Here is a 26,223-nt window from a genome sequence, read left to right on the forward strand (position 1 = left end):
GGTGCCTGTGGTGTGATGCCTTGCACAGCCTTGGTGCAGTAGGAAGGGGCTTGGACCTGCCTAGGCTCAATGAGCTGGGTTCTGCTGACTCCCCATGGGAGACCTCGATTTGGGGGGATGTGGGGATGTGGGGTGGCTTGGGAAAGAGGGCTAGGGGGTGGAAGGAGGGAGGATGGGGGGGGGTCTGTGGATAGCATGAGGAGTGAGCAGAAAATTTCTTAATAAAGAAAAATAAATTTAAAAAAAGAAAAAAATCTTGAATAAAATCAAAATTAGATCTAAAGAAAATTATTTTTCAAGTCTTTCAAAAATTGTTTCAGAGATATTAACTAGATAGAACCTTAATCATTCAAAAACAATAATAAATTTGATAAGCCTTTGACTATAGTTCATAAGGGGTACTTTGTAACAGAAATATACTTTGAGGCTATGAGTACTTTTTTTGCTTTTAAAACTTAAAATATTTTTCTATAGCACAGCATAGCATATATAGTCAAGATAAGCAGATGTTACATATAAATACACACAGCAGCCATCTCAAAAACCAACAAAGTCAATTGTAAGAAATATTTCTGTATATGTATTTATTATAACTGAGTTGGTTCTTTTGCATTTGCTCTTTTCTGTATTTTCATATTACCTGAGGTACGTGGACATGAGTCATAACAATTTCCCATCACTAGACATTGTTTCTTAATGTTCAAATAATAACTATGAGCATTTACTCATACACAGGAGCCCCTATTCAGGCAAAGACAGGCCAAGAGATGACTTCAAAAAACTTGAAAGCAAACTTGTTTATATCCTACTAACTTTTTATTTCATTTCCTTGGAAGTGAATTATGACTCCAATAATATGATTTTGGTTAAAAAGTAGAAAAAATGATTTCTGGCATCTTGAGGGGGAAGATCTGAAGGGGTTTTAAATTATATTTTGTCATGAAAATACACACCTTGTCATCTTTCTTTAGATGTTAGAATCTTTCATCTCGCTTGAAAGTTCAGATTGATCTGTAACCTTTTTTTTGAAAAAATGTATGTCAGACACTTTGATGTGTTGTGCATATTTTTGCTCAGAAAGCTATACTGATGCTTTCAGACCACAGCTGAGATGCAATTGAGTTTTATGTACTACCTATGACATTGAGATGGTGTTGGCTTGCCCTGGGAATCAGACTGTCCTGCTTTCAGCTTTGAGAGCCATTCATCAGCCTAATTATTGACTTAAATAATTACATGAATTAAATTCTACAGATTCGGTTTACACAAAGATAATCATCTATTAGACACTGGCGGAAGTTCTTGGAAGAACTTTCTTTTGTTGATGACAAACAATGAGTTCCTTTATCCAGTTTCAAAGATCCCCTTTCCTTACTCTTCCCTCTTCTAATATCCTATAGCACATACTCTTACTAGAATGCCCTCTCTCCCATCGATGCCAATTCCTTCCTTTCTTTCTGTCTCCTACCTTCCTCCATTCTCTCCTGCTACCTCCTTGAAAATAGATGTTCTTTAGGAATTTCTACTCCAACAACAAATCATAGTGGAAATTAAAAACATGGAAGCTTTATATATTGAGAAATAGTTTGAATAAACTATTGAGGAATATTAATTATACAAATCAAGTGGCCTTTAATGCCTTAAATCAGGATTGGATATCCTGTTTCCATGGACTAAGAGGTGAGTATATGCTTGGATGATCTTAAGCCTTAAATACTGAAAATAAATGTCTTAGTAAAGGGAATGACCATCACATATTCCAGCAAATGTGAGAAACAGTTTATTGTTCAGATGCAGGTAAAATAAAGTAATGATGGTGGGATTTTTTTTCTTTTGTTTGCTATTCATTTTCTGTATGGAAATTTAATTAGACATCAGCTGACAGAATGGAGAGGAAGCTGGTGATTTGAGGGAACCATTTTAAGATCTAGAAATTTTCTAGACCAATAGCTCATTTAATGGACAATGGTAATCTGGTGAGAAATCTCAGCAGCAGACATGACCCCTTACAGAAAATTTAGCATGGATACATCTTTCCTCCAGTTCCTTTATGCTGTTATAGTAGAACTGTGGAATGGGGAGAGACATAATATTTGTCTTATAAATACTTACGTAGTTATAAGTAAAACAATTGATTTATTCTGAAATAATTGCATTTTGAAAAATATAAAGGCAATCTGTTGAGATAATAATGATTGTTTATAAAATCTAAAGATGCTTGAAAATGAAAGGCTCAGGTAGGGATGATTGAAATGGAGAAATCATTATTGTATCCTAGTGTGTATTGTTGAGCATTAAATTATACCGGATAACTGGAATGGTTATGGAGAAGATTTAGTTGCTTGAAAGTAACTGACAATAATGATGGTGACAGCCATACTCTTAGTCATCATCATTCCTCTGCTTGGGGTTACTGAAATCACCAAAAATCCCGGCAGGCCTAGAGGTATAGAAGATACCGGTGGGCTTCACATGTCAAGTAGTGTGAGGGGTCTTAATGAGGAAAGGAAGATGGACTCCTCTGTGCAAGGTGGGCAAGAAGCACTTTAAGCCCTACTCCCAGGGCTCATCGCAGGGCGGTAGGCTCTACCTGGAAGCAGCTTGTGGGAAAACGAGGATGACAGCGCAGAGTCCAGTGTTTGTTAGAGCGAGGCAATGCAGACACTGTAAGACAGGGAGGAAACCTGTGGGTTCTTAATGGCCGACTGCACGTGTGAGTTGCTGAAGGACAGAAGGGAGGATGTGCAACGCTTTGGTATTCTATAAATCACAATCAGTTTTTATTGACTATATGCCTGCTTTCTAAACTGCATGTTCAAGCCTTTTCTAATTTTATTAATAGTTTCCTTGGATATTATATATGCCAGTCTGTCACCTTCTCCCATTTTTACTCATCACATACTTTATTTGCTAGTAAACTTATTTATGTGAGCAGATACTTTGCCCTTTCAAAATTATTTTACTTGAGTTTGCACTAATCCTAATATAGCAAAATTCACATTTTGTTTTACATTTGGGGATGAGCTCTAACATTGGAGGCAGGGGCTATCCTTTCAGCTCTAGTGTTCTTTCTCTGAAAAGAAAATATGCAGGTTTCCTTGCTATTTCTCACATTCCTGGTTCATCCTTTGCTTCTTATGTATAACTGTGCAGCATATGATAAATGATCTCAAACAATCTCTTATCATAAATCTTCAAGATGGAAAGAAAAAATAATTTTGTTAATATGAATATTATTATGGAGTGAAGAAAAGATGTGAATCCAAAATATATTCAGAATTTTATTAAAGGAGAGTGATATGAATATTATTATGGAATGAAGAAAAGATGTGCTTTCACATTATCTCTTTTGTTAGCAGTAATCTTACATGCAAAAACTATTTTAAAACTCTCCTTGATGGAACGTGTTTATTAAGAATTTTGCACTCCACAGAGGTGTGTATATATAATATATTATTATATATTATATATATGTATATATATATATATATATATATATATATATATAATCATGAAATTTGTAGACAAATGGATGGAACTAGAAAAAAAAATCATCCTAAGGTAACCCAGACCCAGAAAGACAAACACGGTATGTACTCACTGATAAGTAGATATTAGACGCAGAGCAAAGAATAACCAGGCTACAATCCACAACCCCAGAGAAGCTAGGTACAGAGGAGGACACTAAGTGGGACACACACGCATCCTAGGGGGAAAAGGTTATCTTCTGGGCAAGCAGGGAGTGGGGAATAGAGGGGAGGGGAGGGGAATAGAGGGGGGGAGGGGAGGGGAGGGGGGAGGGGAGGTAGGAAAGAGGGCTTGAGATGGCCGAGTTAGGGGAGAGACAGAGAGGGAGAGCAATGAAAGAGAGATATTGACAGAGTGTACCATTAAGGGGATGGGGAGAAATCTGCAGCTAGGGAAAACCCCAGGAACTCATGAGACTGTCCTCAGCAAAGACTCATAGCAATAGTGGAGAGGGTGCTTGAACTAGCCTTCCCCTGTACTGAAATTGGTATCTACCCTAATTGTCATCATAGAACCAACACCCAGTGACTGATGAAAGCAGATGTAGAGACCCACAGCCAAGCATTTGGCCAAGATCCTGGAGTTCAGTTGAAGAGAGGGAGAAAGGACTATAGGAGCAAGGGGTTCAGGTTCATGATGGGAAAAACCACAGAAATAGCTGACCCAAGCTCATGGGAGCTCGTGGACTCTGGAGTGACAGCTGGGGAGCCTGCATGAGATCACACTAGGCCCTCGGAAAGTGGGTGAAAGTTGCATGGTGGCTTGATGTGTTTGTGAGTCCCCTGACAATGGCACCAGTACTTATCCCGGGTTTGCGAACTGGCTCTTTAGAGCCCATTCCCTGTGGCGCCATGCCTTACTCAGCCTTGATGCAGGGGGCCGGGGCTAGGTCCGCCCTCAACTTAGTATGACAGCCTGTGTTGGTTACCCAAGAAAGGCCTTACCCTCTATGAGGAGGGGATGGGGGTGTGATGGGGAAAGGTGTGTGTGTGGGGGGAGATAGAGAAGGGGAGGGAGGTGAATAGGTTGGTATGTAAAAGGAAAGAAAATTTTAAATAAAAAAAATATAAAAAAAGAATTTTGCATTCTTTGATTCTGTTCCAACATTTCTTTAATATTGGTGAATTTTATGTGGATTGTAACACTCAAGATATTTTACATCACTTTACTCTTATATGGACATCTTTTGACTTTTTCCCAGTCTTGCATTCCTTACTGTGATCAGAATAAATATAGCACAAGAAATAAAATGTGTAACTACTAGAATTAATGAAAGAAAATACAGGTCAACAAATATTGCAGTGATGGAATGTCTACGTTTCTTGGCAGTTGTAGTTTTAATGGTAATATTAGCTTTTATTACTTCTATTACTATTGTTTCACTTAGTAGAAAGCACATAATTTTGGATACAACCAAATTAATTCTTAAAGCCTACCCAATACGGCTGTGACTTAAAACAGGTGTTTGAAAGATCAGGTGAAGATCATGATGAACTCAGGAAAATTGGTTTCGATGCTTATTGTTAATCGTCAACTTGACAAAAATCTCAGCTCCCTGGGAAATGGGCCTTTTTTAAAGGAAATTGTTTGATGTTGTTAGTTAATCGAGGTAGGAAGACCAGCCCAGTGTGCTGGACTCCGTTCTCCGACTGGCCTGCTGGTTGTGCAAATGGAGAAAGGGAACTGAGCAGCCCCGTGCATTCATTGTTGTTTGCTTCTGACTGTACACAGCCCTGTGCTTCAAGCTTCTACTGCCTCAACCTTCCTGACACGACAGACTGGACCTTGAACTGTTAGCAAAAATAACCCCTCCCTTCCTTAAACAGCTTTTGACAGAATATTTTATGGCAGTAACGGGAAAAGGAACCAAGACAGTGGGTGTTCATGGGATGATCTAAATCTTTATGTGGGGAAATGTTCTTTGTGTTCGTTTTAACACATGCAAAAATTTGTGCATGTAAAAACTGCTGGCTGGAACTTCAAGTGGTTCTGATGGCCTCAGATCCTGCATCTTTAGAGCTATAAGACTATGCCTTATTAGTATTCTAGAGCATCTGATGCAACGATTTACAGTATTCAAAAGCCTGTGAAATTGTGAGAATATTAAAAGATGTGATAGAGAAAAAAAAGCAACTAAGGAAAAAAAAAAAGAAGAAGATGATGAACATTTCCTTCACACTTGTTCCCAGCTGGGATTACAGCTGCTTGATTCATACCATCTGGGGGTGCCTAATTAGAAACTACCTAGAATAGTCTTTTAAAGAAGTAATTTGAGAATAAACTTAACATCAGCCGCTGTTCATCTCCCATAGGGTGGGAGTCAAGGTTGCAGGAACTAATGGATCAATGAACAAAAGAAATATCCACTAGTCGCAGTGTTTGAACAGTGTTAGTCCTTAAAGAAGTAAAATGCCACTTGTTTCAACAAAACATAATAAATTGGCTGGTGACTGGTGAACCTTTACAGGAGTAAATTGTGGGGAAAAAAAAAAGACTTGCATGTTAGACCCATGCACAGGTTTATTACCTCCTGGTGTTTTAAGTTTCTTTCCAATTTTAAATCTTATTTTTGAAATACAATAATGTATCAATCATGAAACAAAGTGCACTTTTGTCTATCAAATCTTTTGACTAATTATGATTAGATTTTTCTCCTTAAAGACTTTGTTAGTACCTTAGAGACAGACCTTAGGAGTTATAAAAACAAAAAAAGTTTTGTTTCCTGTTTAACTTAATGATTTCATTAACCGGTCAAGTTGTTATAGATTAGAAAGTATCTTGAAGTTACTTAAAAATCAGAATCCTGCCACTGATAAACAAAAGATTAGAAAGTAAAATGTGAAGCTTGTAGTTGGTGATTGAAGAAAAATGCTCTGGAACCATGAAATTTGTAAACCTTCCATGTTAAGAGCCTTCATGCATGGTCATCGTCTGTCACCAACTTTAAGTTTTATAAAGTAATATTAGTGTACTGTAGGAAAATGAAACAAAACATATCATTTTGATTGATACCATAATGGTGGTGATTTTTATCTAAAGTGTAAGTTGAATAAGGAAAACTTATATTGCCAATAGGAATTCATGCAGAGGTAAACTGAAACATAGCAGAGGAGTTGGAATACTGCAACATTAGTATTCATTTATGTCTCTCCTAATCTGACAATTCAGCTACAAACTGTGAGATTTAGTTATCATTATTTCCTTCTTGAAAATAAAATAAAATTGATATCTCACATGGAAGTCATCCATGTCTATGCTGTCCATTATATTAACCTGAAATTACCTAAAGGAATGTAAAATGAAATTTTGGTGAGATAATTAATAATTTATAATAAATAATATATTTATTATAGGCTAATATACACTTCTCTTTGTAAGACTAAGCCTAACAGTGTGATTTTGTGATTTCTAATTGCCTTTTCTAGTATCTGAATACAATTAACTGTTTTTTAAGAAAATACTGAAGTCTTAATTCTAGAAAGCTAGATAAATCATGTGAAATTTTAACTTAACAGGAGTGTCTCTGTCATTATCAGTTCTTTGTTTTACACCCTCCCCCGGCTTCTAGAGCAGCTACTTATTTTAATGATCCATAAAACAAAATTTTAATTCTTTATGATTGTAGCTAGTATCTGAGGAATTTCCAGGACAAGCTTCAGCTTTAGCATAAATAGAAAACAGTGAATATTAATCATTAGTAGATTATCATCCATTGTCATCAACTCACTTCATTATAATAAGCAGAGAATTCCCTACTGATATACCTGAAAGTTTAATATTTATGTCTTAATAACTAAGCCTATTTACCAATAATATATAGGCAGCATCATATTTTTATCTCAATTTAGAATTAACATTGTAATTTCTTTACTATAGCTTATTTTACTACTTAAAATATTCATGTACTTTGTGTAAACATCAAAATTAAGTATGCAGCTAATGTATTGCTGACCTAATGAGATTTGCACACAACAAAATGATCACCCAATTGGTCCTCAAAGACACTCTTGGGACAAGGAGCAAGATATAGTGACATTGTCATACTTCAAAAGTGCACATGAATAAGTCAAACTTGTGACACTTCTAAATGATTAGGGAAATTTATGCATACGTATTAGAAATAACGAAAGACCATATTTAAAACAGCATGCTGTGGAAAATGAACTGTATGTTCTACAACACATAATGCTCTCATGAAGGTGGAATCACTTTTGACTCAAGATCTGTATTAATGACACAGGCAGATCAACACAGGTAGGAAGGTAGAACATGTCAACTGAGAAACAAGTTGTTCTGGATATATTAGCTGAATGGTTTAAAACCCCAGCATGAGAATAGAAGATAGTTACAGACCAGTGAACAGATATTTAGGAAGAGGTTTACATATGCCCAGGGTTGAAAAGAGGATGTGGAGAGGCAGCAAGGCAGAGAGAATTCATTCCCTATTCTTTCACCGAACTCAGATGTGGCAGTGTGCAGCGACGTGAAACTTTTGTAATCAGACAGAAGATAAAACTCACAGAAAGCATGAAGCAGTCACTAAATATTTTTACTATCTATGGATTCTAGGCACAGCCATAAGATTTATCTGATGAAAGGGTTGCTTGAGAACAGCAAATTTCATCATTCGGTGTTTTTCTTTGGAAAACATTGTATCTCTTCAACTTTCTTAAGTTCAGACTTATGACTCCATAATGCAGTAACACACAATATATTCATTTTGATTGATAAATTTCAAAGTAGGTTCTGTCACATATTTCTGTATCTCTTTATCAGTTTTAGTCTTCCCAGCTAAGTGCTCTATCACTGGGCCACATCCCTAAGTTTATTGAGTAATATTTTAATTGTAAAGTAACACATCTACATGATGAGATTGTTCAATTATTTAAAATAACAATGGTTATTAATAAAATAATCCCCAGAATTCCACATTGGTGCTAGAGGTAAAGGAATGTTTTGCAACATATAACAAAACTTACATAACTCCCACTGTGCCAAATAAAAATATGTATTATTACCCTAACACAAATAATTAAGGAAATACAAACATCTTGACTGACGGAGCATAGACTATATCTTAAAGACATACCTCTTAGTTCTTAGTGCAGTGGTATTTATGGTATGATGTATATTTGTAGCACAGTTAATGCAATTATGTGATTCACACAAATGTTTTTCACATACTAACTGTGCTAGATTGTTTAAACAGGATGTATCTTACCTCCATAGTGAAATTATACACTTCTGTTAAAAATATGATCAACAGATAGTTCAAACACAAAATCTCTCTCTTTGCAATTTAACATCACATTGAACATGCAGAGAATCTTGATAAATTTCAATTCTCTCATGAATAAAGTGAGTGTAAGCATCTCTCTACTTGTATATGTTCAGTCATTCATTAATTTGATTGACCATCCTTTCTGTGATGCAGTGTAAATGTCCTATTTATAATGAACTGATGGGTCATTAGATAAAATTGTGCAGAAGACAAATGTTCTAGAGGGCATATTCTAAGTATTTCACTTGTTCATTTAAAAATAAATAATTTAACACTATAATTTATTACATGTAAGGACATATCCATCACCAGAAGCTTTCGATTAAATTATGGCATAGCCTCACAAACTGTTTGGATTTATAATGACAAATAATGTGAGACTATATAGAATTATCCCCAAGGTATAATATAAATGCAAAAAGAATTATGAAAATTAAACCTTCAAATACAAAAAAAAAAAAAATACATGCATTCTCAACCTTACACTCACACAGGACACAAACTGAGTGTACATGTATGTATCTGTGCCAGAGGAACTGTATCCAGTATCACTGTAAAAAGAAAAGGAGGTTCTTTTTCCTCCACTTCACCTCTATCTTCCTTTCTCTTCTCCGCCTTCATTTCCTCTTTCCTGCTTCCTCTTTATCTACCTGTCTCCTTCCTGTCCTTCTAATCCGTCAGGTGTGCATGACTTCCTAAACAGCACAGCAAGCTTGTAAAGTACAGTGGTTTCTCAGGCAGGAGATGGCAATCTAATTTTTCAAGTTTTATTCTATGCAAATTTCTACGAAAATCTAATTTGTGTTATTAAGAATTCTTAGTTAGTTTTATCTTGGCTTATGCAGACGCTGCCAAATTTTCACAGCAGCGAGTTTCCCAGTCCTGAAAAGATGGAGCAGTGAGGATGGATGCATGGTTAAACTAATGAATTTTTGCTAAATTAGAATGAAACGTTTCTTTCTTGACCTCCCCTCATAGGTCTAACGAACTGACTCCTAGGCACTTCCATTCTTACCTCTTTCCTTATTTATTTTCATTTTAAAAGTTCATTTAATAGATGCATATTCTGTATATAGCTTGCATTGGTCATTTGATATGTAGTAGAGATCCACATGCAAATAACAAAAAAAAAATAATACGAGTTTGTAAACCGTAAACATCTTCATCATGGAAGATGAAGTCATTCAAACCAATGATACCTACAGATTGTGTAAAATGCCACCAGATGCATTTCCCAGGCGGACAAGTGAGAGGAAAAAGTAAAATTTGCCCACATTACTGTCAGGGAAATCGCAGCAGAGAGGACACACTTCAGTAGGATATTTAAGAAGTCATGATAACTGCTTGAGTGGAAATAATCACTTTAGCACAAGAAATTGAAAGCCTAGGCAAGTGCATTAGACAGTCCTGGGATTTCAGGGTTGGGAGGAATGGTGTGCAGGCACAACAGAGGAAATGGACAGAATAATTGATGTCCTGAGGGTCAGCTCTTAAAGTCGCATGTGATGTGGAAGGAGGATTTTACTCTCTCAAAGGGCAAGAGTTTTGTGCAGAAAAGTATTTTATTGGGTTTTTAGATCGCAAAGAAATGGCTTTCCAACTGGCCCACATATCTCCAAAGAAAAAAGAAGGAGCATATTTGTAGTGCTGTTACAATGGTCCAGGTGATGATGATTTGAACCTAGAACTATGGTAGAAACTATAGAATCAGCAAGAAATAAATTTTATAGCTTGATTATATGGACTTTTCCATGTAAGAAAGGAATGAGTAAAGGTACAAACTTTATCTGAAATACTTTTCAAATTGTTTGCTAGCAGTTACCACAACAGAGAATTCAGGAAGGGGAGACCAACTGTCCCCTAAGTCTTCTGTTTTTTTTTTTTTTTCCTTTTATGTTGAATAGTAATGAAAAAAAATCTTTACTTGGTGCAACCCATGGAAGGATCCTAGCGATGATGTATATCAACTGGAATAAACCCGGCCAAGAAAAATGGTGATGCCTACACACTTAGGGGTCCTCAAACTTAGAGACCACTTTATTGGGAGCCATTGATGCACCTCTCTAGGCACCTTTATTGTTTACAGGAGGTAGAGAATTCTGTTTCAATATTCAGAACTGTGCTCTGCTTCAGGCCCTCTCTGCCTTCCTTAAGGGCACAAGGCCCCTTAGTGAGAAAACCATGCCAGCATGTTGGGCCAGTGATTCTGAATTAAGCTGTTCTTTTTTTTATGCAATAAGAGATGAAGGGCTTTAGGTACAGTCTCCAGTCTAAATACAAAGATATGACTTACTATCATGTTTATCTACACTTTCTAGTCCAGTATGTGAAGGATCAGCTTGCCTGCTTGCCTGTGCTCCTGCTTCTCTCTCTCTCTCTCTCTCTCTCTCTCTCTCTCTCTCTCTCTCTCTCTCTCTTTCACATTTGTCTCTCTTTCTCTCTGTCTCTATTCCACCTTGGTAAAACAACAAACCAGGATAAATAAATATAATAAATAATGTGTTGTATGAGTTAAGTTTAACTTACTTACATGTAGGGTAAATTTGGAGCTCTCCACCTGGTGAGCAACAGGGCCTGGGAACAATGTCATGAAGATTTGCAGTTTAATAGTAAGATGCACAGATGACAGAAAACCGAATCTGCATAGTTAGGAGAAACTTCCTAGAGTGTGCGTTGTGTACACATAGGCAGAGGAAGTTCAGAATGCAAGCCTTCTCTGAAATAAGGTAAATTCTGTCTCAGGTATCCTGATTATTTTAACTAAGATCTCAGATAGAAAAATAAAAATGTAAATTCCAGAAAATTCTAGGTAGTTTATACTGCCAAAGATGACAGGAGGGTTAACATTCCACAATTCTTCCCTTAGACTCACTGACAGTCTTCTGGTTGTTAATTATATCACCCCGTAAGATTCATCCTTGGATATTCCTGAAAAGCTTATAGTTCTCAAAATTTGACTTTTATTTTCTGAATTGGAATTCAGTAAAAAGTCTGCTCATACTTCTTGTTCTTTCTGACAAGAATGCCTTTCTATTAACTGTTTCACATTTTATTTCTGCCTGAGTTTCTCTCTCCATAACTCAAGAAAAGTTAATCTCTTGTCCCATGTCAGGACATGGTATTGTTTAAGCTATTTAATGGATAATAACAATATTTTCATAAATTTGTAAAAACTAGAACAGAAAGTAAAATTGTGTGTGTATGTGTGTGTGTGTGTGTGTGTGTGTGTGTGTGTGTGTGTGTGTGCTCAGATGTGGCTCAGTATTAGGGCATGTGTGGAGCATGCAGAAAGACTTATCTGCCGCCTCTATCAAAGAAATAAACAAGCAAACAAACAAAAACAAAAACTACAACCATCTATTCATTAAAAAATATTTAAAAATGCATTTACTAGATATTAGAAAAAGAAATGTTTCGTGAATAAAATTGATAGAGAATATTGAATAATCAATGGCATGCATATAGAATTGCTAAAATTTAGCAAGCAAATAAATTGATAACATTAAGGAAGGAGGCTATTTGTTCCTCATTGTGCATGTACGTGAACTGTGTGAGACACTCTTATTCTTATTTTCAGGGAGAGAAACAAAAATGCTTGTGAAAGCACAGCACACATTTTGATTCTGTGTCCCCCATCTTAGTCAGGGTTTCTACTGCTGTGAAGAGACACCTTGACCACGGCAACTCTTATAAAGGAAAATATTTCATGGGGTGTTTTAAAGTTCAGAGGTTCAGGCCCCTGTCATCATGTTGAGACATGACAGCATGAAGGCAGATGTGGTGCTGCAGAGGAACCTGAGAGTTCTACATCCTGCACAGGCAACAGGAAGTGGTCGGAGACACTGGGAGGTATCCTGAGCATATATGCTACCTCAGTTCCCTCCTATATGGTGACACACTACTTACAACAAGACCAAACCCACTCCAATAAGGCCAGACCTACTAATAGTCCCACTCCCTTTGGGGGCCATTTTCCTTCAAACCACCACAATCTACTCTCTGGCCCCAAATATTTGTAGCCATATCATAATATAAGAATCCACTCAGTCCTACTGTAAAAGTTCCCACAGTTTATAACAGATCCAAACTTATTTAAAAGTCTAAAGTTCAAAGTCTCTTCTAAGATTCATGAAATCTCTTAACTGTAATCACCTGTAAAATCAAAATAAAAAGCAGATCACATACTTCCAACATATAATGGCACAGGATATACATTTCCATTCCAAAATGCAGCGAAGGGGATATAGTGAGGGAATAATCGACCAAAGCAAGACTGAGAACTGTGGAGGTATTGTGTTCCCCAAAATATTGTGTGCTCTAATAAACTTATGTATGGTCACAGAACAGAATAGCCACAATATTAAACATAGAGAATAGGCAGTGGTAGCACATGCCTTTAATCCTAGCATTCCAGAGGCAGAGAGCTACCTGGATCTCTGTGTGTTCAAGGATACAGCCAAGCATGGTGACTCACGCCTTTAATCCCAGGGAGTGAAGGCAGAAAACAGAAAGGTATATAAGGCTTGAAGACCAGAAACTAGAAACATTTGGCTGGTTAAGGTTTAGGCTTTTGAGACGATGTTCAGCTGAGACCCATTCTGGATGAGGACTGAGAGGCTTCCAGTCTGAGGAAACAGAATCAGCTGAGGAACTGGTGAGGTGAGGTGGCTGTGGCTTGTTCTGCTTCTCTGATCTTCCAGCGTTGACCCCAGTACCTGCTCTGGGTTTGTTTTCATTAATAAGACCTTTTAAGATTCTTGCTACAGAGAACCAGCTGGGCAAACTCCAAACTCTATATCTCTATATTAGATGACTAAACAACCTTTAGATTGCCAACTCCTTTCAATTTTGTTGACTGCAATATACTTCTCTTTCTTGGGCTGGTTCCACTTCATGTTAGCAGCTTTCCTCACCAGCTATCCTATGGCTCTGACATCTCTAATATCATGGGGTATCAAAAGCAATCCAGATTCACCCTCACATCTTCATGCAATGACATCTCTATGCCTCCATTGAGGCGCATCCCTGATAAACGCCTGGCCTCAGCAGCTTTCCTTAGTCATGGAGAAAAATCCCATCGCCCCTTTCTTCCATCCTTAACTCTGGAACCATGTGGCCAAAGCTGCCAAGTTCTACTGCCTACTGTGGCTAGAACATGGCTCCCTCATTCAGTCACATCTTCACCAGCGTTCTCTTTTCAATGGTTTCTTTTACTGCCTAAATGTGGTTTGTCTTGAACTTGCTCTGTAGATGAGACTGGCCTCAAACTCAGAGATCCACCAGGCTCTGTCTCTGGAGTGCTGGAATTAAAGGCACACCCCACCACACCTGGCACTAACCTTTTCTTTAATTCCATTTCACAAGTTGGAAACTTAGCTGGGTGGGTCTTGTCCTGAGGTCACTGAACCCTTTATTCCATTTCTTAATGTGTTTATCTCTTTGAACACAGGACTTAGCTCCATTCTACTTCCTGTTTCTCCCCTTTTCCTCAAATTTTATGTTTCATAATTTACCCTACTCAGCTTGCTCCTTTTCATTATAAATCTTTTATAGAGATACCACAAACAACCACATGACAGAGTCTAGACTAAACTGCTTTGAGATTACTTCTGCCAATGGAATTAATTCAAACTCTTCACTTTAACCTCAGGAAAACTCTTCAGACCAGGAAAAAGGGAGCCACATTATTTACCAAAATATCACAGGAATGATCTCTAGGCCACATATGAATATTCTTTTCCTCTGAACCTCTTGAGAAAGGCCCATACACTTCATCAAACCATACTCAGCTGAACTGTCTTCATATTCCTACTAGCATTAACCATTAAGCAGCATTTGATGCTTTCAACAGCTTTTCTAATCGATGGTCCCAAGGTCCAAATTCCTCCAAACAAAAGCATGGTCAGGCCTATCAGATAAGTACCTCAGTCCCTGGTATCAACTTTTTTCCATTATCATATAATGGGACATGGCACCATGCAGGCAGACATGGCGCTGGAGAGGTAGCTGAGAGTTCTACATCTTTCACAAGCAGCAGGAAGTGGTGTGAGAAACTGGGAGGTATCTTGAGCATATATAAGATCTCAAAGCCCTCCTATATAGTGACACACTTCCTCCAAAAGGACCACACCTACCCTAAATAGATCTTATCTACTAATAGTGCCACTCCCTTGGGGGCCATTTTCTTACAAACCACCATACCCCCTTGGGTACAAAGGCTCCTTTGGGTAGTAGACTTCTGAGTTCTAGCAGAGTCTGTGGGGGCTATTTTGATTCTATGGAAAAAATACTAACTTCATAAATTTCAGTCAGATTCTTTATTCCTTTTCATGGAACATCCATGATTTTGGTGACCCAGACACTGATTTCTGATTTCATTTCATCTTTTAGCTGATTGATGACTTAGACAAAGATAGGAAATAATTCTGATTGTTAAAATCCTCTGGTTTACCAGTGAACAGAATAATCACAAGTTAAGCAAGATCTAGTAAGAATCAGTTCAGACAGATCCTGAGTACAGAACCCAGGGTTTACCCAAATATGTACAACAATTCCTCACATTTATAAATACCACAAAAGGAGAAAACCATCTTTTAAAGTCTACTATCAGAGAAATGCTTGAAAAACTGCTTGGTGTTAAAATTACAGATTGAGATTATTTTTGTGTTTAAATATGTTGACTCATACTGAGGCAGCTGTTGATTTAGAACTATCTGATTTAGCAATTGTTTTTAGCACTCTGAAGGTTCTGAGTGATGTGTGCAACTTTGTCCTTTTATAAACATCTAACCACACACTCACCTAGCACATGAGAAAGAAAATGTTGCTCCCAATAATGCCATAACTTTAATTTGTGTGAGAGTAGGAAACTTTCCTTCATGCATTTTTTTCTTCTCTTGCATATCTTATGATTCTTTTCGAATTTTATTTGAGCAGATCACAGAGAAGAGGAGTCTGCTTTACACATTTGTCCCCCCTTTTTATTTCCTTATGACAGGTTTGAATGGACTAGTTCACTGATTAGGAATTATTTGCAAACTGCTATTGAGAAACTGAAAATGTAGAAACACTCTGCTATAATTCCAGATGCATTTAGAAGTATTTTTTTGTTCCCAAACAAGCATGAAGAATCTGCAAAATGCTTACACAGAAACACTGTATAATGAAAACAAAAAATGGTGTTTCTTACAAGAGACATGACAAAAATGAAGTTTAGTAAGTCAGGTTATAAAAGAATAAGTTATATATGCACTGATAAAAGAAAACTATAGCCAATACCTATTGTTGTGGTATATGGAAAAAAAGTCTTTGAAAATGCAATATACAAAGAATAGGAAAAATTACTTGCACTTTCATTTTAGATATTCTGAATGTTTAAATCATCTCAAATATTTACAATAATCAAAGTTTTGAAGCTAATATATTCTCAACATAGTTATTAAAGGAAACTCTTTAATGTTGTATCCATGATAAACAAAAACTGGTGAAGAGTATGTAATTCACTGAAAGCAACTCAGATTAGAAAGCAGACAAAACTTCCTTTGAATTTTGACCATCATCTTAGGAGACTGAAAGCATGCTTTTGTTTAAAACAGTGTTAATGGTAAGTCTCACTTGTTATAAAAAAAAAAATGAAATCACTGTAACTTGTGTTCATTTTATACCCATGCAGGACTATGTCCAAATTGTTTACCAACACAAGAAACTTGTGGAGTTAATCTCATCTAATTTAAAATGCTTAGAACTATTCTGAGACAAAATTTATTACAAGTACCAGCTGAAATGGGCAGAAACGCTTTTGTCACATCCTGATGGCCTGCATGCTACACTCAGGACATGCATGATGGACAGGAAGAATCGATGTCTGCTGATTGGTTTGTGGTATGCTGGCATAAATTGCTCAGCACTATCGCCCCACACAATTAATGAATGCACGGATGAGTAAAAAAAATGCTATTTTCTAAATTTCTTTACAAAATGAAAAAAAAAACTTTAAGGCATGAGCAGTACTCAAGGAACTTTAAATTTCTGCTGACAGTGACTTATGTAAATGTTATATATCACTTCTTTTAAAGTATAAACATTTTGCTAGGTAACCCAAAAGGAAATATCGCAGACATTTTCGTAAGTGTGCACTGCATTTGGATAATTTCTCTTTCCCTTTCATCTCTATCATCCCCCTCTCTCCCCTCCCCATTTATCCTCAATTTACATACATTTTGAAAAAAAGTAATAGCAGAAAGTTAGAAATTTATCTGTGAATTATTCGAAACATATGTTGTGCTTGAGACTCACTATGCCCATAAGACAGTCAAAATCTCCCCAAGTTCTGAACATCCTCTTCACTTCAAAAAGCACTGACTCTCTGAAATGAACTTTATTACACCTATTTTAATATTCGCTGCTGCCACCAAGCTAGCTCCAGGTTATTTTAGTTACTGGAAGCAGCACTAATTTTCCAAAATCTTTCTACGACTATTCATAGGTAAAATTTCGCAGACAGCAGACTCCAGCCAAAGGCAAGTTGTAAAATGCCAAAAAAAAGTCTAGATGAGCAAAATACACTATCAAGGCATCAAATGGAAATGCACCTTGTTTAACAACTTTTACAACTAGGTAATGGTTTATGTGACTGTTCAACTTTTATGAAAAGAGATAAATGAAAATAATGAGACATTTAAATGGCATGTAGTCTCATGTCCACAGAACCACGTATATTTCTATGGGAAATTCATCCTTAAATTATATTTTTTAAGTCCAGATGTTTCAAATTATGATTATTTTGTCAAGATGTATTTAAAACTGAACTTGGAAAGTGTGACTGGTCATTCCCATTAAGAAATTCCATCCCAATCTCTTTGAAATCTGTATCAAAACTCAATCAGCATTTGGGTAGTTAGATGTCACCATAATCTAAGAACTTCATGAAGTAATTTGTTTTAGAACTGACTATATATTTAGTAGGCTGACTGATGTTCTTTGATTTCACAGTAAGAGAGAAATACCAAGGGATAAGTCATATAGTGGTCAGAGAAAGAAATGATCACCAGCTGGAATCCTGATGAGAAGATTTATAAGTTCTTAGATTTAAATTTATAGATTCTGTGCTAGGCTAGTTTTTCCAATGTAGATTCTTTTGGGTAAGTATTTCAATGTCAAGAATGAAAAGTGTTAAATGTATACTAATTGTCAATGTTGTAGACACAGAAAGGGACCTCGAACTTCACAACCCAATCAGTTATATTTGTGAATATATTAGGTATCATAGTAGAACAGATGTTGTTAATGCAGAGGTATGCTGCTTACTGGCTTGCTCCACATGGCTTACTTAGCCTACTGTCTTATACCTTGTGGAACTACCAGCCCCAACATTGGTGAATTGGGTCATTCTACACCAATCATTAGTCAAGAAAATCCTCCACAGGCTTCCCACAGTTATGTATTCAATTGAGGTTTCCTCCTTCAAAATGACTCTTTGCTTGAGTCACGTTGACAGGGGAATAACTAGCACAGAAATGGTTTATCCCAGTTCCAGGATCTTGTCCATTATTTTAGGCATGTGTCCGTGGTAGGTACTTGGAGCAGTCAGTCATATTTCATCCATAGTCAAGAGTAAAGGGAAACTTCTGCATGCCCAGTTAGATTCTTCAACTTTTATATTAATGGAATGCCCAGCTATGGGATGTGTTGCTAGGTCTTCCTACAACAATTAGTTCAGGGCAATACTCTGCAGGTATGTTCAAAGGCTGACCTAATGTAGACAGTTTCCTATCGAAGCTCCTCCCACATCATTCTAGGGTAGATTTATGTTGACAACTAAAGCTACCTGTCATGGTTAGAATTGTATAGTATTCAATTTATAATTCTCTTTAAATAAAAAACAACCAATTATCAAAATGATTTTAAAGCCAATGTTAATTTTACTTTTCAAGGTAAGAAAATTTTTGTCATAGTTCTCTTCAATATGGTTGTGGAGGACAAACAAAGTTAAATAGCATACTTCTTTAGAAAACAGTAATATAGATTACAGCAGATTTTCTATCTGAAACTAGAAATGCAGGGGCTAGGGAGATGCTTCATGAGCTTAAAGTTCTTATTGTTCATGCAGATAACTGAGTTTCTGTCTCAGAACCCAATCTTGTGGTTCAGAATCACCTGTAACTCCAGATCCTGTGGTCTCAAGATCCTGTTCTGTCCTAGAAAGCACCTGGAAGAACATGCGCATAGCAACACATATACCTATACAAAATTGAAAATAAAATCAATCTTAAAACATAGATATTACCTTTAAAGTACCAAAATAAAATATCTATTAATTATGTCATAGTTATCTTATGTGTATCTTCCTTATTCATGATGCTCTTCAGCAGACAGGGTACTAATTTTTGCTTCTACTGGTTCAAACACTTTAATGAGCTCAAAATAATTATAGCTTGCGTAGAATTTTCTTTGAACCAATTTAGATGGATTTCTTTTCATTCTATCACTTTTTGCTCTGTTTGGATAGCTTTGATTTGTTATTGCTTAGAGACTGGCTTGTGGATGACACACTCTGTTTCCCTTCGTTTGAAAATGTTTTGTATCTCTTTAACTACTGAAAGATATTATTACTAAATACACAATTCAGAACTCAAACTGTTATTTCAGGACTTCAAACATACTGCATTGTCTATTTCTTTCTGTTCTGCAATAAAACGTGCTGTCAATTATGGGATAATGTTTATAATAATGACAATGTTAATAAAGCAAAAATTCTAAGGAGAACCACAGAAAAGTATGTTTTCTGAGTTGTCACTGAAATTTTCAAAATATTTATGATATAACATCAAGGCGCGCACACACACACACACACACACAACTCTTATAGTGGGTTTTTCATGCCTCATGGCTTCTCTCATATGGTAAACAGCACCACTTAATAAATAAAAGAAGGATCAGCTTCAAGAGAAGCTATATTGATAGGCAGGGCTACATAAGGCATTTAGATCTAAAATGAATCCATCAGGAGCTACCAGATACCAGGCATGGAGCTTAGATTTTGGTATATGCCCTGATAAATCTGTCTCTGCTTCAGTGTACTATTAACTTACTATGCCCCCCCCAGTCCTCCATTTTGAAATAGGAATGCTGCCTTTGTACCAATACATGCTATACCATTTGTTTTTGTTCTTTCTTTTGGTTTTTTTTGTTGTTGTTGCTGAATTTTTTTTGTTTGTTTTTGCTTTGCAGCCATCCCAATTTAAATTGCTTTGAATCTCAGAAGATTTCTAAGTTGTGCTGACATTAGATATGATAGGTGTTTTTGCAGTTACAATTATTATATTTTACATCATGAGATAGCCAGGAGTTGATGAAGTTCATTAGAAGAACATGGTGGTTTGTATGTAAGGTATCTCCCTTAGGCACATGTGTTTAAGTATTTGATATCTAGCTGGTAGCACCACTCAGGAAGTTTGTGGAATTTTTAGGTGTTGAGGACTCATAGGATGAAGCAGATCACTGAGCACATGTAGTGGTATTGTGTTCCCCAAAATATTGTACACTCTAATAAACTTATCTGGGGTCAGAGACAAACAGCCACAATATTAAACATAGAGGTTAGGCAGTGGTAGCACACGCCTTTAATCCTAGCATTCTGGAGGCAGAAATCCCTCTGGTTCTCTGTGAGTTCAAGGCCACATTGGAAACAGCCAGGCATGGTGACTCACGCCTTTAATCCCAGAAAGTGAGCCTTTAATCCCAGGGAGTGATGGCAGAAAGCAGAAAGATATATAAGGCGTGAGGGAGGACCAGAAACTAGAAGCTTTTAGCTGATTAAGCTTTCAGGCTCTGGAGCAGCAGTTCAGCTGAGATCCATTTGGATGAGGACTCAGAAGCTTTCAGTCTGAGGAAACAGAGTCAGCTGAGGAACTAACAAGGTGAGGTGGCTGTGGCTTCTTCTGTTTCTCTGATCTTCCAGCATTCACCACAATAACTGGCCTCAGGTTTGATTTTATTAATAAGACTCTTTAAAATTCGTGCTTCAAGCTCATGACTTAAGTTTTTATAGTCCATCCTTACTTCCTGTACAGTCTCTACTTTCTGACTACCTGTAAAATGATGATGCTCCTGCCACAATGCTAGCCTCAACATGATAGACTGTTCTATACTTGAGATGCAAGCCAAAGTAAACCCCGACTTCCTTAAATTACTTCTTGTCCGGTATTTTGTCACCATGAAGAATGAAGTATGGAATACAAAGTTTGTACTGAGAAGCTATTTTTAATATGGCTAATAGAGGAAAAGGTGCTTTAGTTCATTGCTATTATTCTATAGTATAATAGGGCTTTTTAAATTTAGAAGGATTTGGATTGAACTTGCAGCTTCACACCTGCTAAGTTAGACAAATGTTCTGCCACTGAAGTATGTTACTACCCCAATAACACTGTTAAAAGGCTTTTAAAATTCAGATGGTTCAGACTTATTTATTCTTTTATCGATTGCAGTCTATAGACCAAGTATCTAGTAGATATGCAGAGAAATACTTATAGACAGACAAATAGATGATAGGTAGATAGATAAATAGATAGATAGATAGATAGATAGATAGATAGATAGATAGATAGATAGACAGAGAGATAGATAGATAGGTGAATAGATAGATATGCACACACATGAATGCACACATACATACATATACACATGTATACATACATATTGTGATGTTTTGTTTTCAATTGTCAATTTGACTCAATTTAGACTCATTAAGGGTATACAGCTCTGGATATATTTTGGAGGCTGTTTCTAGAGACCGAGGAGGGAAGAACTACCTCCATGTGGACAGCACCATCCCTGGGAGTGAGATCCAGGACCAAACTGTAATCACAAGGCTGCACACTTCTGCTGGCATGCATTCCCTGCTGTGATGCAATGTACTTTCTAACTGATTTGGTCATATCAATGAGAGTAATAACTAACACATACTATATATATATATATATGTCAAATTTATGAATAAGCTTTGTCATCATAAACATTACAGAAACTTAAATGCAATAGCATGTTTTTAGATTTAATGCAAAAGCATTAGCAAATGGACCAGAATGCCTAATGAATCAATAACATTGAAAATCTACTGATGTTCGTTTATGAAGTCATAAATAGCAGAAAGTATTATAAAATATAAACTGAATTTTACCTCTGTACTATTTCAGCACAAGGTCATTTTATCATGCTGTCTTGGTAATACTGTCAAGTATACAAATCATTATTTCCTAGCTTAGAGGTAGTATTGACAACTACTTTCATTATGATGTTTTCCATTCAGGCCCACTGATTGGCATCAAGATAATTACTTAGCTACACAGCCTAGTTAATAATTTTTTTCTTTAGAATATTCATAAATAACACTTACTTATCTTGTGTGGAAGCATTTGTTTCTCCTTATATTGCTTTTGTGTGCTATTTGTTTGTGTATATGAGCTCCTTATATATTTGAAATAGTGTTGAACCCTTATTAAAATATAAGAGCACTTATCAGTTGGCCAAGGAAAAACACAAACTCAATGGCATCATTGGAAGTTCTTTGTCTCATAACATATGTCAAGGCTTCTTTAACATTTTTATATACACATATATATGTACACACATGCACACATACTATATATATATATATATTTTTCTATTTTTACCCTACTGGTGCTTTTCATATATATTATAACTTCTAGTTTAGTGTTCTTATGAAACCCCAAAGGCAGTTACACAGTAGGGCTTAGAGGGAGGAAAGGGAAATGGGAAATGCTGTAATTGTATGATAATCTAAAAAAAAAAAAATAGTCACATTTAAGCAGGAAAACAAAAAGCACTAATCAATCCCTAACACATCCTGCATCCCACATTGGAGAGAAAGATATTTAGTATCTGAGGTACCAAGTTAGTCTAACTTTATATGTAACCTAAAAGATTGTTTTTAAAAAATGCCAAGTTAATAGCCAGAAGTTAAACTTCATTTATAAATTCTTTAGGTGGCTTTTAACTACCAGAGCATCTGTCTGCTCTTTTATTTTATAAAGCAAGAGGGATTTTACAATTGGAGGAACAACTGATGTATGTCTGGAAGAGGGAGAGATTAGTTAATTGAGTTGAGGTTTGGTTTGTCTCAGTAGCTTTTCTTCTCTGGGTACTATTTGATTATTTTTTGAGCAAATAGATTATCCACCATTAAGTGTAAAATCAACAGGAGAATAGCAGGATTTTAAGACAGGAAAATTGTATGAGTGACATGTTTTGATTTGTTTGGGAAAAGAACTTGTCCCAGAAGATGCAGAATGCAATTCACGGTGTTGAGTAATGTTTTTATAATACTTTTCTTATGAAGCTTATATAGAAGAATTTTCTGGTGGATAAGAAGACAGAGAGATAATTATAGACATTATATTATTTTCAGCAGTGTGGTATTTGTATGCATGTTGTATGTGTATGCAAAGAAGTGAATTGTGTGAAGTTGAAACCAGAATCTCCCATATACTTGGCAAACAAACAGTCTACCCGTGATCAAATCTTCAGTCCTATCCAATTTTCACCCACAAGTTTCTATAATCCATATGGTGCTTATGTATCCCATTTTTAAAGTGGGAAAAAATAGGTAATTCCAAATCATAAACTACTTGGCTATATAATTTAGGTGCTAAGTCTATGGCACAAAAATTATCTTGATCAAATCGTAGGCACTTTGGGAAGACCCCAAACTGGGTAGAATAATTTCCCCAAATTTACTCTACTTGATGAGTTTTTCAACATATAATTATTTAACCATGTGTACAGTAAATAACAGAGTCATTTCCTCTCCCTGAAGAAAAATTTTAATCTTTAAAACTTTAAGAGTTATTTCATGTTTTGGAATATATATTTCTTTATAAGTATCCTATGTAAATTAGATCAAAAGGATATTATAATTATTTATAATATTCTACAATTAAAATTGTATGATAGTGATTCATAGTAAAAAAATAATTAAAAACTTTTATTAAATGTATTGTTTTCAGCTACTTTAGAATTTTAATTTTCTGTGATAATTTTATTATTGTAATTTAATTTTGTTTTCCATTTCAACACTCTAAGTTCTGTGAATTTGAGTATTATAATTAATTACCAACATAAATGTCAATTATTCAATTGTGAAATGTGTTTTACCTCAGGTAATTCACCATATTTTAAATGAGTTTTTTTGTATAATATTATATTGTTTGACCTTTCTTTTGTCCAGTATTTATTTTCTTGCTATCTTTTACTTTCTAATCTACTGATTTTCATATTATGTAAAGGCATTCATAGTAGATAATGAGGCAGTTTTTATCAAACCTAGAAATTTCTATTTATTAAATTTGAGTATGTTACATATTAAAGTACATTTTCTGAAAAGATGAGTTATCATTTTGATCCTGTATTTAATGTTGCAGTGTTATTTGGAGAGAGAATATTTATAGAGTTGATCAAGTTAAGTTGAGGATATTAGTCTCCACTTCTTCCAACATGACCAACATTCTTCTAAGGAGAATAAATTCAGACACAGACATAAACATGGAAACAACACCATGGGAAAATAGTAAGCAACAGGTTACAGTTTTTATTTATTTTATTATATGAAAATAGTAAACAAGGAATAGAACCAAAAAGTTTCTTCACAACCCTTAGGAAGAACCAATACCTTTAACTACAATTTTCTGAATGGTGAGTAATATATCCACCCAATATGTAGTACTTTGCTATACCATTACAATGATGTAATTATTCAGCTCTTTGACTGACAGTTATTGGTGCCCTGTGGTGCAATCTATTTGTCTAAGGTTTGCTTGTGTGTGTGTGTGTGTGTGTGTGTGTGTGTGTGTGTGTGTGTGTTTGTGTTTGCATTGGCAGGAGTTGCTTTAAAATTTTGATGTATTTTAAGTCTTGCCATAGTTTACATGAATAGGACATCTTTTTTTTTTGGTTTTTCGAGACAGGGTTTCTCTGTGTAGCTTTGCGCCTTTCCTGGAACTCACTTGGTAGCCCAGGCTGGCCTCGAACTCACAGAGATCCTCCTGGCTCTGCCTCCCGAGTGCTGGGATTAAAGGAGTGCGCCACCACCGCCTGGCTGAATAGGGCATCTTAATTATTCTGTTTTACATATTTGGTGTTTTATACATGTGTTGCTGTTTGAGTTTTCTATATATTTACACTGAATATTTTTTGAAAATTTGAAAATATTGGTAATTAATTATTCAATATTTTTTCTTATTTTTTGAATCATCCTGAAATTTTGCTTGTACAAATGTTTGGATATTTTAATATTACACTGTATCAGTTAATAACTTATATTATTCACCTCTTGAATTTGTTTCTAGATGATTTCATACCATGTCTGGTTTTCTCCCTGATACTTGAAATGTGATACAAAACCTTGACAAACAGCTTTACTTTGTGTACCTTGCATTTCTCATATTTAGACTATGCATTATTGATAATTTCCTTTGTATTATATTTGAATAAAAGACAATATTCCTTTAGTGTGAAACATATTTTTAGTAATATATATTGAGATACATCTATTGAGATGCAACTAATTATTATATGATTTTCCTTTGTTTATTGATATGATATTTGATTATTGATCAAAATATTACTTGTATTTTTTAGTACTTTCTAAAATTTTTTAATCACAGATTTCAGAAAATCTAGATATTGTCCTCTAAAAAAAAAGCTCTTAAGATATTCCTTTAGAAGTCAGATTGCTTCCCTAATCTATCATGCCTGTTTCATTACTTGCTATGTAAGCTCTTAAATCTTTGTTCTTTACACATTGTAGTATTTTTACTTAGGGAATTAACCCTCATTTTCTCTGCCTGATGCCACATTGAAAGCTCTCCCATGTGGCTACTTAATAATACCCCCCTCTGCTGTTTTACTGTTGGATTCGTAGTCTGCAAGTTTACTTTCATCAGGGCTTACAGGAGATCACCTGTGTCAACAGAAGGTGGATCTTTTCGAAAAGCTATGCTACAACCTCAGACTTTTAGAGGTATCCCTGTGCTTCTCCTTTCCTACACAAATTCAAGTCTAATTTATGGTGATATTTTATTTGTATTAAAATGTTATTTGTATGTTAATAAATAAAGTTGCCCGGGGGTCAGAGCTATTAGCAAGCCATAGGAAAGCAGGGCAGTGGTGGCGTACACTTGTAATCCCAGCACTTGGTAGGCAGAGCTGGGTAAGTCTCTGTGTTCAGGGATACAGCCATTATTGGATACACATGCCTTTAATCTCAATACCAAGCATGGAAAACCTGGAGGCCTATACAGACAGGCCGTGACGAGGCGGTCATGTGGTTGGGTTTACAACTAATGAGAAGGCAGAACAGGAACTCTATATAAAGACTTTAACACAGGGGTAGCTCTGGT

The 26,223-nt window shown here is 35.9% G+C and overlaps 1 protein-coding gene across 1 annotated transcript in view; it reads right to left on the bottom strand.

Annotated features, from left to right (window-relative positions):
* Cdh12 (cadherin 12) overlaps positions 1–26,223 on the bottom strand; it is a 263,403-nt gene that overhangs the window by 139,608 nt on the left and 97,572 nt on the right. The gene's annotated exons all lie outside the window — the stretch shown is intronic.

Source organism: Peromyscus eremicus, chromosome 11 (genome assembly GCF_949786415.1).
Source record: "Peromyscus eremicus chromosome 11, PerEre_H2_v1, whole genome shotgun sequence".
NCBI lineage: Eukaryota > Metazoa > Chordata > Mammalia > Rodentia > Cricetidae > Peromyscus > Peromyscus eremicus.